This window comes from Camelus dromedarius, chromosome 12 (assembly GCF_036321535.1).
Source record: "Camelus dromedarius isolate mCamDro1 chromosome 12, mCamDro1.pat, whole genome shotgun sequence".
Lineage (NCBI taxonomy): Eukaryota > Metazoa > Chordata > Mammalia > Artiodactyla > Camelidae > Camelus > Camelus dromedarius.
Window position 1 is genome coordinate 11,825,692 of NC_087447.1, and position 19,241 is coordinate 11,844,932.

The 19,241-nt window shown below is 39.4% G+C and overlaps 1 protein-coding gene across 8 annotated transcripts in view; it reads right to left on the bottom strand.

Annotated features, from left to right (window-relative positions):
* CTNND1 (catenin delta 1) overlaps positions 1 to 19,241 on the bottom strand; it is a 53,712-nt gene that overhangs the window by 33,659 nt on the left and 812 nt on the right. The gene's annotated exons all lie outside the window — the stretch shown is intronic.

Consider the following 19,241-nt stretch of genomic DNA (forward strand, 5'->3'; position numbering starts at 1 on the left):
CATGCCCACAAAGACATTGAGAAACCAATGCAATAGTCGCAGTGGGGAAGACATGTGGGGACTAGCCTAGGCTGAGTCTTTTGCTTCAGTTCTCTTTCCCACGCTCCCCAGAGTCCCACCAAGCACAAATGCTTGGGCCTGTTTGCTTTAGAGTGTACACAGCATTCAAGAGTACCCAGAGGAACTGATTAACAGGTGACCAATAAACTGCTTGATTAATTCTGCATCACTGAGACTCCTTCCAGTGGATCCAGTCCCTAAATCCATGACTGTGGTAGCCTTTCTCTAAATTACTCCTATCCAGAGCTGGGCTCCCACAATCATTTTTCAACTCCTGTTCTTCCTTTAAGTCCAAAGCCCACTGTTGCTTTCTCATATTCCTACTCTACATTCCACAGGCCACTCAAAGGTCTTAGTAAGTAGCCTTATTTTTTTTTAATGTTGCTCCCTTTTCATCTTCTTTGCTTCATTTTAGCACTTGCCCTTATCCACTATGTACAATGACCTAAGAACCTCCTATACCAAGAGGACTCTGCTCAAGAGATTCTTCCAGTTCTGCGTTTCAACAAAGCTGAACTGCAGTTACCACTCCGGCAGTCTCCACCCTATAATCTTCTTTGCTCATAAAAGCCCAAACTACCACTACTATGGGGCATACACTGACAACACTCCCTGCTGCACAGAGAAATTGTCACCCTGCCATAAATAGCCACTTTTTGCCCCCACAACTTTAATACAATACAACGAGTTAGGAGGGGTAATAGGGACTCTACCCAGGACTCTATGTCAGGAAGCAATATCTGGAAAGTCCTTAGTTTCCCCCATCTTCATGGCTTTAAAAGCTAACCACCTGACTCTAATTTGGAGAAAGCAGAACAGTTAAGAAGAGAAGATCAGATTCCTAGGCCTAAAAGCATGGGGGGAGATTTTCTGCCTCAAAGAGGACAGAAGCAGAGCTGTGTAGGATAGACTAGGACTCAGAAGGCCAGTTCTAGTCCTGGCTCTGCCACTAGCCAGTGACAGTAAGTCACCATCACGTTCTCATCTGTAAGATGCCAATACCACCAGCCCAGTCTAACTCAGAGTTGCTGTGAGGATCAGGTAAGATAAGGTATGTTATACAAATGTGAGGTATTAAGTTGTTTCAGGAGTTAGTTTCTATCTTCCAATTATATTACTTAATGATAATGCCTCAGCCCAAAACTATTTTGTGAACTAGCAGATGAAATTAACCGGATCAAGAGCACAACTGAGTTCTAAGAAGTGGATGAGCTGGTTTCCCTACTCCAATACTATTTACTAGGAGGTCCCACTTAGACTAGTGTTTCAGGGACACAGGGTGCTTTTCTAATGCCTGGCAGTCATCACAGAATTACACATCTGCTATAATGAGCTCTCAATTCACTATTTGAGGCCTTAGCAGTTTATTACCAAGGAGAAAGGGAAGGTGAAAAGAATTAACAATTACTGAATGTTTTACATTTATTATCCTGGCAATCTTTACAACAACTCTAAGGAAGTTTTACTGCAAATGAGAAAACAGTCTGTAGGTGAAGAAATTACCCAAGGTCTTCAGTTAATAGCAAATTCTGAACTTAAACCTAGATCTTTGCCTTTCCAGAGTCTGTATTCTCTTTCTACTGCATGCTGTTAAGTCCAAAAAAACAAGTACATTTTAAGATGGATGGTCCAGCCCCCTTCTCCTACAACTCTTAAGAGCTTTCTTCCCAAACATCACAGGAAAATGGGAAAGGGTTTCTGTTTATCTTTAGGTTAAAAGGTTATCCATTATGTCTATATATATGATACAAGTGGAAGAAATAAATGGGAGGAAAAAGAAAGCATATGTGGCAGTTAGGCACATATGAATGAAGCGGTTAGGCAAACGATAGTACACCACCTCACAACTCAGAGACTTGAGAGCCTTCTCCATGCCATACATACACATCATTGAAAAATTATGCTATAGACCAAAATATGCAAACTATTAACTGATTTTAGTAGTTAAGAGTCAGGAAAGCCTTAAGACTCCAGGCCAACATCTTTACAGGTCGCCGCAATATTTTCAATGGATTACACATGCTCTCACTATAAAAAGATCATTAAGGAATTCTGAAGGGGAGGTGGGGAGGCAAAGTGAACAAGTGAATCTTGCTATTCCCCTGAGACCAGACATTCTGAGAAAAACTGATTTTACTCTTAGCAAGCAAGACCTATGAGTCTGCAGTAAGGCTCCCACATTCAAGCAATGAAAACAGCAAATACTCAGTCTATTTTGCAAGAATTCCAAACCAAAAGAACTTAAATGAAATCAAATACCCAGAAAAACCAAACAGTTGGACAATGCCAACCAGGTAACAGGACCAAAAAAACACTTCCCAATAGCACAGTCCCCAGAATGATTCATCCTACTGTAAACTGGCTGTAGAAATATAACTTGGAATTATGATTCTTAGAGGTTAAGAATACAGGCTTCGGAAAGACTGCATTCACATCGCAGGTCCATTGCTTCTTAGCTGTAAGACTTTGGACAAAATACCACTTGATCCCTAGAAACCTCAGGTTTCTTTTCTGTAAAATGGTGGAAATAAAACACAGGGTGGTTATCGAGACTAAATGAGACAATCCACATAAAGCACTTAGAAAATGTCTTGACACACAGAAAGCTATTAATATTGTTACTAATACAAATACTACTACAAATAGCTGTTAACACAAGGGACTAGAGTTTTTGGTGTTGGTAGGGCTGTTGAATATACCACATGTCTCCACATGCTCCCCTCTCCCACTCACAGTAGTCCTGTAAACTATAGGAATCCTATACTTTCTTAAAGGGAAAAACCAAACAAAACTCCAGACTTGGAGTTCAAGTCCTGGCTCTGCCAAAAAAATAGCAGTGAGATCTTGGAGAAGTTATAACCTCTGTAAGCTTTACTTTTTATTACTTTTCAAAGTTTAGCTTTAATGGGCTAATATATGTAAAACTATAGGCTGGGTGACTCTGAACCTCTCTCCTACCTCCATGCAATTCACATAAAGTATACTCAAAGACATGCCTCTGCAGAAAGAGAAAAAATTATTTGTCTTGAGGTAGAGAACTCTAAGCCCCAAAAAATGGTCTTTGGATTCTTAAGAAAGAAATTTTATCTTCTGTAACCAGCCCCAAAGGCAGCTCTCCTCTTTTCTTTCTATTTATTCATATGAAATCAAATCCAATGTCATAAAGTTATGCCCTCTCTCTAAAAACAATGATGAGCAAAACCCCTCTTCTATATCATCCTAGGGATTTCAAACAGCTTTTTTAAAAAGCACGCTGAGCCTTCTACTGAAGAATACTAATCAATAAAATATAGCACCTACAACACTACAGAACTGTATTACATAACATTCAAACCAAGAAAGGTAGCTCTTCCAGACACCTAAAAGGCATTTATTTGCCTTAACTGGCATTTACCCCCAAATTCAAAGCAATCAGTCCTGTTCAACCACACAATTGCCATTTTATTTTTAAATCAAAAGGAATATATTTTGCCAATAGTTTTTCTATGGCTTCTTATCACAGAGTGCTTGTACTTAAGTCCAAAGTCTAAGTACCCCACCCACTACTTTGATGTTCCCCCATCCAAAGCTTAGACCAATTCAAAGCTCAGTCAGAACAATTCTAGTATATCTGCCTCACTGGAAAGGCTCATCCCATACTAACCCCAAACCTTTGGATATGATTTGTAAAAAGAGAGAAAGAGGACAAGGACTCTGTTCACTTTACAATCTCATGTCAACTGAGCACTTCTCAGGAATTACAAAACTGATATTCTGGAAATGGCCTTGTCTTAGGTGTTTAGCAGTTTCTGGGCCTCTCTGTGGATCTGCTTTAATCTACACCCAGCTTCTCTACTTCAGAGAACCCAAAAGGCTGACTGAAGAGTTTCACTTTGACAAGGAAAGACTGGATTTGTGTCCACCATGAATCTCTCTGATGAATTTAGGGAGTCTCTGGCAAATCACTCTCCTCTTAGGAAAAAGTGATACATTCTACCTGACTGGAGTTTCAGAAATAAAAGGAAAACAAATACATATAAGATTTTTTGTTTTTTAATACTCCTTGTTAAAAGGAGGTTGAGCTGGCAATCTCAACAGGACACCTTAGATGTCCTAGTTACCTGTCAGGAGTTAAAGTTTTGGGGGGTTTTATTTATTTATTTATTTGATTAATGGAAGTATTGGGGATTGATCTCAGGACCTCATGCGTGCTAAGCAAGAGCCCTACCACTGAGCTATACCCCCATTCCCCAGGATTTAAAGTTTTTACTGTGACTTTAAAAGAAAGAAAGAAAGAAAAAAAACCTCCACCATCTTTACCCTGAATTCAGAAACTAGAAGGAACATTTTTCTTGCTTTCTTTTCCCCTCCCAAATATTATGAGAACCCCTCAATCCATAGTATACTAAAATGGCTAAATGCTGGACTGGCTTTGAAGCAAAGGAAGGGTGTGGCTTTCAGGTAGTGAGGGGCCCAGGACTGAAAGGGTATGGAAAGAAACAAAACCTGCTTCTCTCTGGAGCGCGTATGACACACACACACACACAGGACTGGTCTAACAAGTCCTTCTGATCTCTCAGGCCAGGCCGCCTCCTTCTCCTCCCCCACTAACCACGTGCCTCTCCAAGGACCTCCACTGGACAGATTAACACGGAATTTTCTCTCAATCCTGAGAGTCTGAGACACACCATGTTACTTACCTGAATCCCTGTTGCAACCCTGCCAAAGGCACCTCACCCAGCCTTATAAGGAGATAGGAGAGCTTTAGGGTGAGGCCGATAAGGAAACAAAGATAAGAGGGAGGGGCAAAAAACAGAGGGAGGTGTCAGACTGGAGGAAAGGGAGAGGCCAGATGCCTTTCTCCTTCCTACAAAAGGAGGGAAAAAGAGAGGGAGGTCAGGTATATAAAGGGAAATGAGAAAAACTCTAATCAAAATGGAAAGGTATTGTTTAACTCTTTTGTCATAAAAGACACACTTTACACCCTTCCTTAACCCAAGCTTGGAAAAAAAACAAAATTCATGGAAAAAAAGCTTAACCTTAAGGTTTACTAGAGGTCACCCACTGTTTGAGCTCACATTCCTTGTTTAAAGTGGCAGCTTCTCAACAAACCCCCTAACCTGCCTCTGGCATTCCCACCATCTCTTTGCCCATCATTTGAAGATGACTTGGAAAAGCTGAAAGTACGTAATTGAGTCATATTTACAGTCCAGCTTCCTCAGAGCCCTGACAAGAGCAGCAAGACATTAGGTTTAGAGTACACCTCCCTTTCAAGACAAGCAACAGAGAGAGCAAAGGTATGAGTATAAAGAAATCAAAAGAAGCATGAAGGTCCTATTTCAGCTACAGAGCAGATAGCTGAAGGAAACGTTTCTCCCTATCTAAAAGAAAGAAGAAAATCTGACTTTACAGGGGAAGAAAAGTTGTGAGTTATTAATTACTGATCTCCTCCTATAAATTATCACACATAATCTTCCCAATAACTTCTGAGGTAAGGTTGGCCCCTTTTATTGAGTAAACTGTTCAGAAGTATTCAGTATCCTGCCCAAGGTCATCATATAACTAGTAAGTGATGGAAGCACATCTGTTCTACTCCAAGTCCATGTTCCTTCTCCTTGACACAGTTAAGTATGAACTTTCTATGCTTCTTGTGGTTAAAAGTCAATCTAACTCCAACAGAGAAGGTGACCAAAAGTAAACTTTGAGGCGAGGAGGGAAAGGAGGTGAGAAAGGATGAGGTGGAAACATGCAGACTGTTGGGTCTCACCTTCATTTTAAAGACAAGACCTCACTCACTCAGTTTTGGGGAAAGGGAAAAATAACTTGCAATCTACCTTAGATTTCCCATTTTAAAAAGAACAAGAACTCAGGAGGGAAGGTGCAAGGAAAAAAGTGGTACTACTTTGTACAAAATCACCTACTTTTCCACTGAAAGGCCCGCTCTAGAAATCTGGCTACTTGCTACAGTCTCTAATAACACCTCAAGAAAGAAAATCTAATCACAAATATCCCTACTTTCATTTTCAATGTGACATCTCACTAAACCAAAAGCAGAGATCAGAGGTGGGGTGGGAAAGAGAAGGAACTTGAAGCAGGGAAGACAGTGCAGGCCAGCACCAGAATAGAGGGGAGGGATTGTTCTAGCGGTATGTTAGCAATCTGCCTCTAGGGCAGCTGTCCTCCTGGGCAATCAATGGCCGGTCTGTGTGTGTGCTCAGGGACTAGCCAGCTTGGCAAAAAGTTGAGGACTCAGCCACCCAATCCACAAAGTGAGAAGAGATGCCTGTTTCACAGCTGGAATGGAGGGCAAGGAAAACACAAAACAAGAGGGAAAACGGAGGAAGAGGAAAACAAAGTGCTACAGGTACTATTTCAGTCTAGACAGAGAGGGAAAAAATCCTAGGAAACTACCAATTCCTAGTTAAGTGCAAACAGAATTACCAGTACCTCTCAATACTGAAATTAAAAATGGGTAGTTTTCTCCAGCTCTGTTCGTAGTTAAGTGTCAATTGGAAGGATGAGATCTAAAATGTAGGGCCTCAGCATTGCCTGTTTCTCTGTCCCTTTCAGACCCAGCAGGGTATCTGCAATATATACAGTGAATAAATATTATATAAATAATCATCTATCTCCTTTCAACATTCCTTTCTTAATTAAATCCTAGAGATCTATAAATAATAGTAGCACACATAAAAGTCAGTGAGATCCCCAATGCTAGAAGATCGAGGCCATTTATATAACTCAAGTGCTAAGACGCAAAAGACCAGAATTCACACTCCCTAATCCCTCCGAGTAGCTAGATGCTCTGAGACCCATTAGACACACAAAGGTTGCTCTCTTCTCAGTAGAGCCCTAAAGCAGGGCTGCTCCCCAGAGACAAAGAGATTTCACAGGAGAACCACAAAGACATTGCCCCTCTCCGTTCCCCCACTCCCAGCTTTCTCACTTCCTGTCACAGTAGCACCAGACCACAGTCTCCCAGAAACAAACAAATACAAAGTGCTGGATTCTGGGCTGCAAGCCAACCGCATTCCAGGGCATCCTGTCTACCAATCACCAGCCAGAGCTCCCACTCTGCCCTGCTCAGTTCCTTATCATGTTCGGGGAAAACAACCCTCCTCCCTGCCCCAAGCCAACACTACATGGGACAAAGCTCAGGCCTTTAAGAATCAGCAGAAAGATACTGCGTAAGGATCTAAGGGTTCAGAGTGGAAGAGAGGATTTTAAAGACTCCTATTTGACTAGTTTCTTCACTTTACACTGGGGATTTTAAAGCTACTGCTATTATACTCAGCTACATGTGATACATCCCATAGAAAGCTTCATCATAGCAATCTGATCCCCAACCTGAATTCAGTCAATGGAATATTCGCACCAGGAGAACTACTTTAGGGCACATCCTCCCTCACGTTCTCTATCACCAACTTCTACTGTTTTCTAAGTCTTTCGAACTACTTTCCCCACAAGCAAAAAGTTGATTCCTAAGAGGCCCGGCAGAGAACAAAGGCAGCAGACTCCACCCTACAAAGAGGCAGGATAGGCACTAGCAGGTGCTGGGAGCAAAGTTCTCGACTTCCCTAGGGAATGAAAGGAGCCCCACTAGGAACTGAACAGTAACCCTTGCAGCAAAAAGGGCAAGACAGCAAACTCAGCTTTTTCTGCTCACTATTCTCCATGGAGTGGGTCAGGGGCTATAGATTCGGAACTTCATCAGAAAAGAAAGCCCCCCCTTCCTAATAAGTGTCTTCAGCTGATACCAAGAATGGGATAAATGATACATTCTTCTATTATCTTGTACAAGCTCAGTGGATGTTAGCCCTAAACCCCAGAAGCAAAGACGCAAATAGAAGTCAAGCTCCATTAGCCAGAAATTCTTGAAATCCAAAAAAGTAACACCCTTTGCCCCCAGAGCTCAATTCCCTTTGCATAAAGCAAAGCACAAGGCCCAACACAGAGTTCTCCAACCAGAGGGACATTCCAGACAACTAACTACTAATATGCTATCATTTCTTATCTTTTCTCCTCGACTTCTTTCCCCTTCTTGGATCTGCTAGAAGTACTCTGGGCAGAAGCCTGATTTAGACCATACATGATGGGGCAAAAAGAGCTAAGTCTAAAACAGCACACTTAGAAGGAATTAGTCAGTATCTGGATATGATATGACCAGGTGAAAGGAGTTGGGGCAGGTATATACACAATAGTCAGCTGTTCTAGGGCAGGATAGAAGAAAAAGAATATTTAGCAACACTATGTTTTAGAACAGAATTTAACAGCAGGGCCTAGCCACTGTAAACTCTATCACTGAAGCATACACACACACAAAAGTTTACCTAGCACTGACTCCTTTTTTCACTCAAGAATAACTTTAAAAATTAGTTACAGTTGTTAGTATTCTTATCCAATTCTCCGTCATCCATAGCCTAGACCAAATAAATCAGTCAACTAAGTACTACTGTGTGACACGGTTATACCAAAAGCAGGTAAAAAATAGAAGAGTCTAATAGGACAGTTTTCTGAGATACTTCTTTTAAAAAAAAAAAAAAAAGAGGGTTATAAAAGACACACCCCAGACAGAGAACTAGACACACCCATATCAATGCTGCTGCTCCAAATGGAAGCTTGACAGGCTCTCTGTCTCAAATTGAGCAGATCATTGAATGCGTGCTGCCTGCAAGAACGAATCAATCATCTGTGTCTATTTCGTATGCGTGCTGATTCCGAAATACAGTCAGCCCATGGTGTGAGGGAGGAAAGGAGACCAGTAGAGCCAACTGATCGCAATTCAGTATGATTTCACCAGACGTCCTGGTTCTAATTGTATCTCTGGCTGTTTGCAGACATATTTAGAAAACTCAACCAAAGGAATAAAAAATGGATAAGGAGAAAATCAATGGAAGAGCCCAAGACTTAAGCTGAACATTCAACGATTGTAAAAGTATGAATCTGTTTTACTATCTAACTTCCCACATATCCCTTTCTTTCCAAATCAGGCCCAAAGCTGACGATTGAAGGGAGGGGAGGCTGAGAAAAGAATGTGATTGGGAAAGGTTTTGCTACATTCCAACTAGCCAACATCCCACATAGCATTAAGAGTGCCCAAGAATCCAATCCCACTACTGAGAGTTGCTGGGACTCTGCTAACACACATCCAATTCCTCTACCACCCCCCCACCGCTAAACACCCTGAAAAGAAGCATAATTGAGATAGCTTGATGAAGGCACCAGCTGTTTCCACCACTCTCCCTTCCCCCACTCCCAGAGACCACAGTTCAAACTCACATCAAACACTTAATACAATTGACTGGCCAGTAGGAAGGAGAAGCCAGGACTAAAATAGCAGGAAGAATGCCAACTGGCCCCTCTCAGAAGGAATGCTTTCTTGGCTCAATTTAAAAATAAGAAACTTTTGTCATCTACTCCTTTCTGCCTGATTATATTCTCCTTTCCACAACCTACTCCTCAGTGTCAAATGGATTTCAGTTTCTTCTCTACAACTCCTCAATCTATTTTCAGTATAGAGTTAAATGTCAAATAATGTCTAAGAGATTGGAAGGCTTCCTGGACTGCAACAAACCTAGTACAGGGCTATCACTTAAGGTCAAGGAGACACGAGCCCACACAGCTGAGAAGGGAGCAAAAATTATGCACTTTGAACATTGACAGTAATCCAATTTCCCAAGGCCTGGGTAGCCAGTTAAAGTATTAACATGATCAGCCCTCCCCCACCCATATTCTAAGTTGACCAGCCTTAGCCAAGGAGTAAGGGAAGGAAGCCAGCACTTCCTTTTCAGACGGGAAGTAACATTGGCCCTTCCTGTTGAGTTTTAAACAAATTGTCCAGCTGAGTTTCAATGCTAACATCCTCTCTTGAATTTGTTCCACAATTTCAAAATGGAGAGGGGAAATGGAGATAGGGTCTAAAAGTTTCCCTTCCCCTAAGAAGCAAGTCCTACATTCCAAACTAAGTGCTGGCATAATCCCCTAATCAGGCAATGACATGTGTAATTCCAAAACAATACAGGATACAGAGGTAGAAAATTTCAAACTTACCATGTCTACCACCATGAACTATTCTTCTCTGCTTCTCATACTATTTAAATAATCACCCATCTGAGAAATGACATAGGTATGTAGCTTAAATGTCTAGGTTTTGTGGTCCTCAAACCTGTGATCAAATCACCTGGAAGTTTGTTTTGTGTGTTGTTTTTTTTTTAATACAACCTCCCAAATCTACCTCTCCATCCGCCATACCTCAAGCTCTGCAGGGAATGCCTCAGAATTTATGTTTCTGAAAAGCCCTCAAAGTGATTCTGTTAGTCAGCTGGTGGGAACCACTGTACTGGCCTATCCCTGACAACCCTCTGACTACCACATTCCTCTCCCCAAAGGGCACTCATTATAATACATTATTTGGACCTGCTTTACTGTTTTCACCAGACAACTCAGATCATTATTCAGTCTGGATTAGAGGCTCTCTGAAAACATGGATTTAAATATAAAGATGGCTGGAATGACATAAATCTAAATCCTATTTTCTAGACTCAGAATCTAAAAGGAAGAATGGTCTCACTTCTTTGGAATCCTGAGTTGCTACACTGGAGGATATCCCTATTTACACTGCAGACTGGACAATCCGATTATTTTTCAAATAACTTAGTTTAAGTTTTCTACAAGGAACAAAGAGCTGTGCCACATTTTCAAAGATTGGTTCCACATTTCACCCCAAAAGAAGTCCAAAGCCCTAACTCTAGCATTCAAGACCCTAGATAACTTTAGCCCAGTTGACAACAGAAATAAACAGAAACTCTGGATTCAGTGTTACCTCTGACATTTATCCACGCAAGTCACTTTAACTTCTGCGTTAAGTGAGAGCAAGTGAGTAGCAAGATGTTTTCAGAAGAAGCATAGAGGAATGGGTACAGCTCAGTGGCAGAGTGCATGCTTAGCATGCACGAGGTCCTGGGTTTAATTCCCAGTACCTCCACCAAAAAAAAAAAAAAAAAAAAAAAGAGGAAGAAGCATAAAGAGAAACATTTCCACAAGGAAGTATGTCACTAAAGACTTAGGAAAAAAGAATGGCACTGAAAGACAAACTCAGAACAACTACAAGCATCCATAAATGTTGAAATAATACATATCAAGCAGTTATTTAAAAAATTTCAAAATCTGGGGGAATCTGATTGCCTAGAATATCTCCTATGCAAGATGATAGTTACCTGACCAAAGGAGAAAGGGATGGAAGGGGGAAAAAATGTTTCCTGATTGAGGTCATCTCCCAAGGATGATATTAAGTAACAGGATGACTGACTACTAGATAGGATGACAACTAGATAGGTATAATTAAAGGGAAGAGCAGAGGGTAACCAGGTCAAGTTCTAGGGCTAAACTCCAAACCAAGAGAGACAGAGACAGAGAAACTCTCACTGAAATTCAGACTAGCTAAACTAGAAATCTTGAGAGGGATAGTAAGAATGGGTAACTCAAGACACAACTACCTACTCTGGTAATCAAATATCCTTTTACTTTCAAATATGGGGTTAACATAAAACATCAATCACTAAATAGTTGGTGCTTCTTCCTCAGTCCCAAAGTCAACAAGGCCAAGTGGTTCAGCATATACTTTAACAACCATTACTGCTTAAATACACATATGAAAAGGGAAAACAGACATACAGTTAGTTATCAGGGGTGATTGTCTTCCCTGACATGCAAGACATAAATATGGATATGGTGACCTATAACTGGCTCCTGAAGCCATTAAATCCCAATGATTACAGCTTGTGGGGAAGCAGGAGCTTTTTGGTCTAATGAGTAAAAAGAAAAGCAGTAGGTAAGTGGGGTAGGCATAGTATTTGGTCATAAACCAAACCAACAAAGGTACTCAAAAGGAAACTGTACCAGATCTAGGCTGTCACATCTTCTGTTCATAGAAATCTGACTCTGTAGATAAGAAGGTAGAGAAATAGATTTCTCTAGGGAAGAAAATTTTGATCTCACTTTCCAAACACATACAAACATCCTGCTACTCTGTCAATTATGTGATTATACTCACATGGAACCTCTGCAATGAGACAAAGATGGAGGCTGGGCCAGGTGTTGCCTCAACTCCTTATAAACACATTGAAAATTGTTAACAGCTGTTGTCTCTGGGCTCTGAAGTGAGACTTTTCCTTGTAATGTGTAGTGCAGGATGAGGTCCTATATTGTCCCTCCTTCCCCCAAATAAACTCACTGGACCTGTCTGAACAGGTCTACTTCTGCCCCCATCTCTCTGGCTTGCTGGTAACAATCATTTCAGGGCCTTAGCACTTTGTACTCCTATCAACAAGACTTCACTCGAATTTCTTTAGGTCTCTCTCAAACATACCTGATAAATGAGGTGTTCCCTGACCACTCTATATTAAACCACCTCACTCCTACCCTTGTGCTTCTTATTTACCACCCTACAAATTCTGCTTTATTTTTTCTCAATAGTATTATCACACTCTGACATACTATATATTTACTTACTTAACATCTATCTCTCCCAACTAGAATGTAAGCTCTGTGAAGTCTATCTAGGGTACCACAGGCTCTCAAATTTCTTTTGAATGAATGAAGTTTTACTTTTTCAATGAAAACAAAAAGTTAAATTTTAGAAAAATAAATCAACATTGTTTCATTTTCTTTCTATACATTTTTTTCTAATTATGACCTTAGGCCGATCAGCTAGGTTCTCGGATAGCCTTGCCTGGAGGTTTGGCTGACTTTAGCAAGACAGACATTCAAATTGCCAATTCTGCCTGGTTTACAAAGCAGTCAACAAAGAGCAGAACAGCAGAGAAGTTACAAAACTTCCCCCATTCCAACAAAGAAACAGTGGAAAGAAATCAGATTGGCATCAATTTCTCCTTTAAAATAGACTACTCTATTTTAAAAGTGTACTGAATATACACCAGCTACTTTATTTCAATGAGATTTACTTCACTTGCAATGAAATGGGAACTGTAAGTGCTTTATAAAAGTACTGAAAAGTTGACCTAGTTTCTATAACAATGTCTTAGGTCAGCAGCCATCAGAATATATATTTTGGCTTCTTAAAATATAAGCTTCCTAAAACAAAAATCTTTTTACTCCACAAAGAGATCTCTCTCAATGGGCTACCACACTGCAATATAGAAATGGGAAGCACACACAAAAGTGACAATTTACTTTGGGAAAAGTTCTTTTTGCTCTACTGTCAACAGAGCCAAAATGAGTAACTAATTAGTAAATATGGAGAGATTTCAAAACCAGAAGGATAAAAACTGTCTGAACTACAAGAAGAGATGAATCTTCTTGAACTACAACAATTAATCCTAATCTAGATCTAACTGAAATAAAACAGAAGCAGTATCCTAATATTTGTAGCTTCAACACATGTACAATTTATTCTATTAAGAATTAGAAATTTCTTCCATATTAAGTGTTACTGAGGCAAAACGATGCCCATGAAGACTACCAATCTAAGGCGAAAGAAAAATAGGGGAAGCAAAGGGAGACACCAAAGAAGAGGAAAGAAAACAAAAAGAAATGTAGGAGAATCAGTAGAGGAAAATTTGGGTTTAAAAAAAAAAAAATGGAGAGCTGGGTGACAGAGTTATGATAGGAAACTATGGAGTGCCAATAGAAATTAGTTTAAATACTATTCAGAACGCTAGTTTCATGGATTATTTAGAATGAAGGGAGGGAAAAAAGAAGGCAAATCTTAGGCTACAAGAAGCCAAAAGTTTCTAGGCAAGGCTACATCTAACACAGATATTTCCCACAGACTAGAGTTCGGCTTTTCCACATACAAGAGCAGACCTCTTTCTCAGAAGCACACTTCTCACAGGAAGCATTGATGAACTCAAAATTTCTACAAGTCCCAGTTTTGCAAATGTTCATAAATAAGGGTTGAAAATAGAGAATGATGTTTCTTGAACATAAAAGAGGGAGGTTTACTTCAAGAAAAAAGGTAATAAAAGACTGCCTTCATTTCTATGTAATTGTTCCCTCTATATTCAAAACTGAGTATTATCCCACAAAATCCTGGTTGGACAAGTGAGACGTCAAGGAAAAGAATCTGGTTCAAAGTCAAGAATAATAAACCCAACCAAAGCTTTTTTAATCCATTCTCTGCAGAAATTAAAGGAAGTTTACCCTCGGATGCTAGAGTTTTGTCTGTCTCTTGTAGATACAAAAAGGTAGGAAAAACTTGTATAGCTATTCTTTCCCCTATAGTATCCAAGTCTTGTAAATTACTGCAAGACATACAAGCTTTGACATAAGCTTCTCTTCCCCTACTCACACCTCACTTTCCTTTATTAAGAGTTATCCATTCCCAGAGGGGGAAGATTGTAGCTCAATGGTAGAGTGCATGCTTAGCATGCACGAGGTTCTGGGTTCAATCCCCAGTACCTCTGTTAAAAAAACAGTAACATTAGATAGATAAATAAATAAACAAACCAACCAACCTAATTACCTCCCCCCAACCAAAAAAATGTTATCCATTCCCATAGCACCCTTATTATTTTGAACAACCTTGTCCGCACAACTCCCCAGACCTGCCTATTGTTAAAGACACTTTTTTGCCCATAAAAAAATTAGCATATCCATCCAGGAAGCCCATTTATTCTGTAATATAAGCATTTATATCTACCACAGGGTTTCAGGTTTTAAGATACATTAAAGGGCACTTAGTCCAACAAACAATGTTTGAATTCATTTGAAGTATCCATTCTAATAGCAAACACAATGTGTAACTATGAGCTGGGCATGGTCCTATGAGTTTGTACGCATTAAGTCACTTCATCATCACAACGATCCTATAAAATGGTTAGTATTACTGTCCTCATTTTACAGACAAAGAGACCAAGGCAGAGAGCAATTAAACAATTTGCCCAAGGTTACTTAGTAGTTAAGTGACAGAATAAGAATTTGAGCCCAGGCAGTCTGGCTCCAGCATCCATGTTCTTACCCATGCAAAGCTGTTTTGCCTTTCCATGTTTATGGAACGCTCAGATTGGAAGTTCTGTTTGGTCACCATATTGATCCAAAAATAGTAAATAGTAAATAAAACATTTGCAGCAAAATTCTAACAACTGTTCTCAAGAGAAGGGAAGGGTATACAAGAGTTACTGTGCTACTCTTCCAACTTTCCTGGAAGTTTGAAACGTTTTCAAAATAAAAAGTTAAAATTGCTTTTATCATCACAAAATGGGACATGTTTTGCAAAAGTCATGACCAAACTACCTGTTGGCCATCCAAGAAGACTTTAAAAATACTCTGGATCCTCAGAATGTCCCCACTATATCCCTGCTCTAAATTGCCCACACCATTTCAGTCAGACTTAAGGACTCCCTGGAGAGGAAATGGCCTTAAAAATGAGGAACACTGTCCCTGAACCAGAATAGTAAATGTGGGCCCAGTTCTCAACACTTAATATTTAAGGATCAATGACATGTAACTCCAAGTAGAATTAAGGGGGAAAAAAGTTACATCCAAAAATACATTATACAATGTAACTAAATACATATCAATTCATATCCTTATTTCCCCCTTGTTAGTTCTAATCAGAACAGTTGTTCTTCCCCCACTTTACAATCTCCCTGCCAGGCTATATCAATGCACTCTATTGGAAACCTCAGAGGCAGCTGCATTTAGGCAAAGCAATTCCTATTTTAGCCTCTCATAGCATTTAACCCCTGTTTTGAAGGAAGAGACCGTGAAATCACATACTGATAACCTATAGCTCATTCATTTAAGCAAATTTCTTGTTACTATTACTTCAATTTCCTATGAAAATTAATTTGGGTTCTTAAACTCAAACTTCCCAACACACTCTGTGAACAAAATCTCCTCAAGTTTCATGGCGAAAGCAGTGACAAAAAATACAATGATATCCAACCATACTTTCTTTGAAATACCAATGTCCAAAATTATCATCCCAAGGTTTTATGTTTTTATTAACAAGTATATAAATCATTCACTTCCAACATGGCTGAAAGCAATACTTCCCTGCTGCGGTCCTAATATGTTCTGGGTAACCAGTTCCTCTCCTCTAGAAAATGGCTACATTTAAGGTTTCGCTGTCTTAAGTCAACAGCAGCCTATATTATGAAATGAACTGACTAGGACCCTTACTTGTCACACTATTTTTTGTACTGCTTGCCCAGAAAGGAAGTAGGATTAAATAAAAATTTTAAATTTAATTCTTCAATTACTTCCAGAAACTTTACTTAAAAATGGAAGGTAGGAGATACATAAAAGGTTAAACTACAGATTAAAGTTTCAAAATTACACCACAATTTTATTAACCTATGTTGTATTGCTTCCTATCTCAACTTCCTTTCAGCCTTCCCCACAAAAGTTCCTCACTGATTCCCATCAAGTACCTTATTTAACCAAGGCTTACTGAGCACTTCAGGGAATACCAGACACTAAGATAGGTGCAAAGAGGATAGAGATAAAACAGTACCTACCCTCAAACAACTCAGTCTAGACGGAAAGACAAAAATAAAAATAAATAGACAATTTTTAATACAATGTTATAAACATTATTTGAACTACCTATTACAAACCTCTCCCTGCAAGCTGGCAATATTATTCCAAGCCACATGCCTGAAAATTCTGTTAAAAAGAAAAACTTTCACTGATAATCAAATGAAGTTTGAGGTATTTCCAGTAAGTTTATGAAATTATGACAGCAATGGTGTGCATATGGAAAGATCCCTACTCTAAAGGTTGAGATAATATCCATTCTAGAATATCTAGCTCCCATAGGCTTTATGGAAAATGGATTTTTTTTTTTTTTTTTTTACATACATTACCCTAACATGGAGAGGGTTAGAAATCTGAGCACTGACCCTCAGCAAGAGGAGACACTCCTGCTCAAGCAAGAGCTCATTGTAGTTCTGGCTCTTGTTTCTGTTCTGTCTGGAGAATGGCAATGTTTTAATGGTTAAGTCCATGAACTTTCTAGTTAGTCAGATCAGGGTTTAATCCTGCCCTTGACCACTTAGAAGCAGTGAAATTTTCAGCAAACCTCAGCTTCTCTGAGGCTCAAATTCCTTAAAAAAACAAAAAATAAACAAAAACAAAAAAGTTTTTGTGGAAAATTAATAGTTTATGCATGTAAATCAATTATACTTCAATTTAAAAACATAGTTTATGCAAAATGCTTAGCACTCAGTAAAAAAAACCAGGAGGGGGTTGGAGGAGGCAGGGCTGGCAGTCAGTAACAGGGGACCACCAGGTACCAAAATTGAAAGCAATAAATTATACAGAGCTAACCATTTTGTTATTGTAACTGAATAGTGATCTATGCTTAATTTATTTGCATCCATTCTGTCTCACCCATCCCTAGAGAGCAACTACCTCATAAACCTAAGGCTGAATTTCAATTACTCAGAGCCTTTTTTTCTTTCTTTCTTTCTTTTAAGATTTCCAATCGTCCCAGTTTTCATCCTAGCTGAAAGAACATATTCTAGTCCCTTTGATTCTCTATAACTGGAGTCCTATGAAAGGCACTAGAACTCTATAATCACCCAAGAGACCCCCACCTGGAACACAGACCATACCTTAGTCATATAACAAAGAAACCCAACAGTATATAGGAGTCCAACAAGGAAAGAAAAATCCGCACAACTCACACTTACTTACTTGACATCTTTTACTCCCAAACCAAAATGAGGAGCAAAACAAAAACTAAAAATGTACTTATTCACACCCCTTATATTTCCTGGAAGAACTAGTCCAGGTAAGATAAAAGACAAATCTTCCATCTTATCAACCAAAAGGCTCTAACAGTACACACCAGTCAAAACAATGCCTCAGTTCGTGAAAATAGTCCTGGATGCTAGTTAATGAGGATGCTCACGGCAGCTACACAAAGCCCAGTACTTAAAGCTAGACCCAAATCACCACCACTCAGTCATCCAGAACCTATTTTCAAACTGCCTTTGTACTCCTTCTTCAGATTCCCTCATCCCTCCCCCTAAAGGTTGAGTGGGGAAACCAACACTCTGGCAGCAACAAGACCAACCCTCCCAAAGATCCACCAACAAACCCCCACCCACCGACTGAAGTCAAGACAGAGAGGGCATTTGAAAAAAAAAAAAATTGGAAATGAAATAAGAACTACAGCTCAACAGACTGTACACGTTGTCCTTTTTCTTTCTTTTCAACTGCATTTGCTCTAATTAGGAGATCCAGACATTAAAATCTTACTATAGCCCTTGTATAAATTACATTAAAATGTAGAACAAAGTTCTATTTCCTCTGAAGCCACAACCTCACAAGAATGAAATCAACATTCAAGAAATACTCTTGTTCTGGAAAGGAAATTTAAGGAAGTGTTCTAGTCTAAAAGGAATTGAGGGGTTGGGGGTGGGCACAAAAATCAGAGGATTATTATAGTTACATACCAGTTTAAATCTAATGAGCAGCTTACATATTAAAGCGCATCTTTTTACAATTATAGTAGTATCTATTCTAGTTATAATTTTCAGAATGATTCGCATTTTCAAAGGGAGAAGGAAGAGAACACCCAGTTTTCAGCTACTGATGAGTTGGCTATATAATTATCTAGAATCAGTATTTTTGCAAGAATGTATTTGCAAAACAAACAAAAAAACAAATCTTAAGATTAAATATAAGATATGAAAGCACAGTCATGGGCCTTCAGCTCTTACAGATTTCTGATTTCACGGCAAATTAACCAAACAAAAAACTCACCTCCAAAAAACAACTTTCAGTATGGTTTTAAGAATTCCTCTGTGCTTTCTCGGATGCACTCAAAACACTAAAGTTTATATGGGTGTTATACTCTTAGCCTAACCTTATTTTAATCTAAGGCCCTTTCAGAGAGAGCAGAGCTGAAAATATCTTCAAGTGTGTTGCCACTTTACTCAGGTGAACTAAAAAGCATGATTAGAATTTCCTTATCCCTTTAAGCACATAAACCAAATGTTACCGTATATGCAGACTGAACATACAACACCTCCACAAATCTTTGCCATCAAAGGTAGTTTTAGAAGCAAGGAAATGGCAATTCAGTTAACATGGATCCATTTGTTTTCTTTTATAAGGCAAAGCAGGGCAGCTACGTCTAGCAGAATGAGGCTCCCACCCACCGCACCTGGAAAAGTAAAAGAGGGATCCACCCAGGAACAGCAGGGCTGAAGCGGATCTAGGCCGTTCAA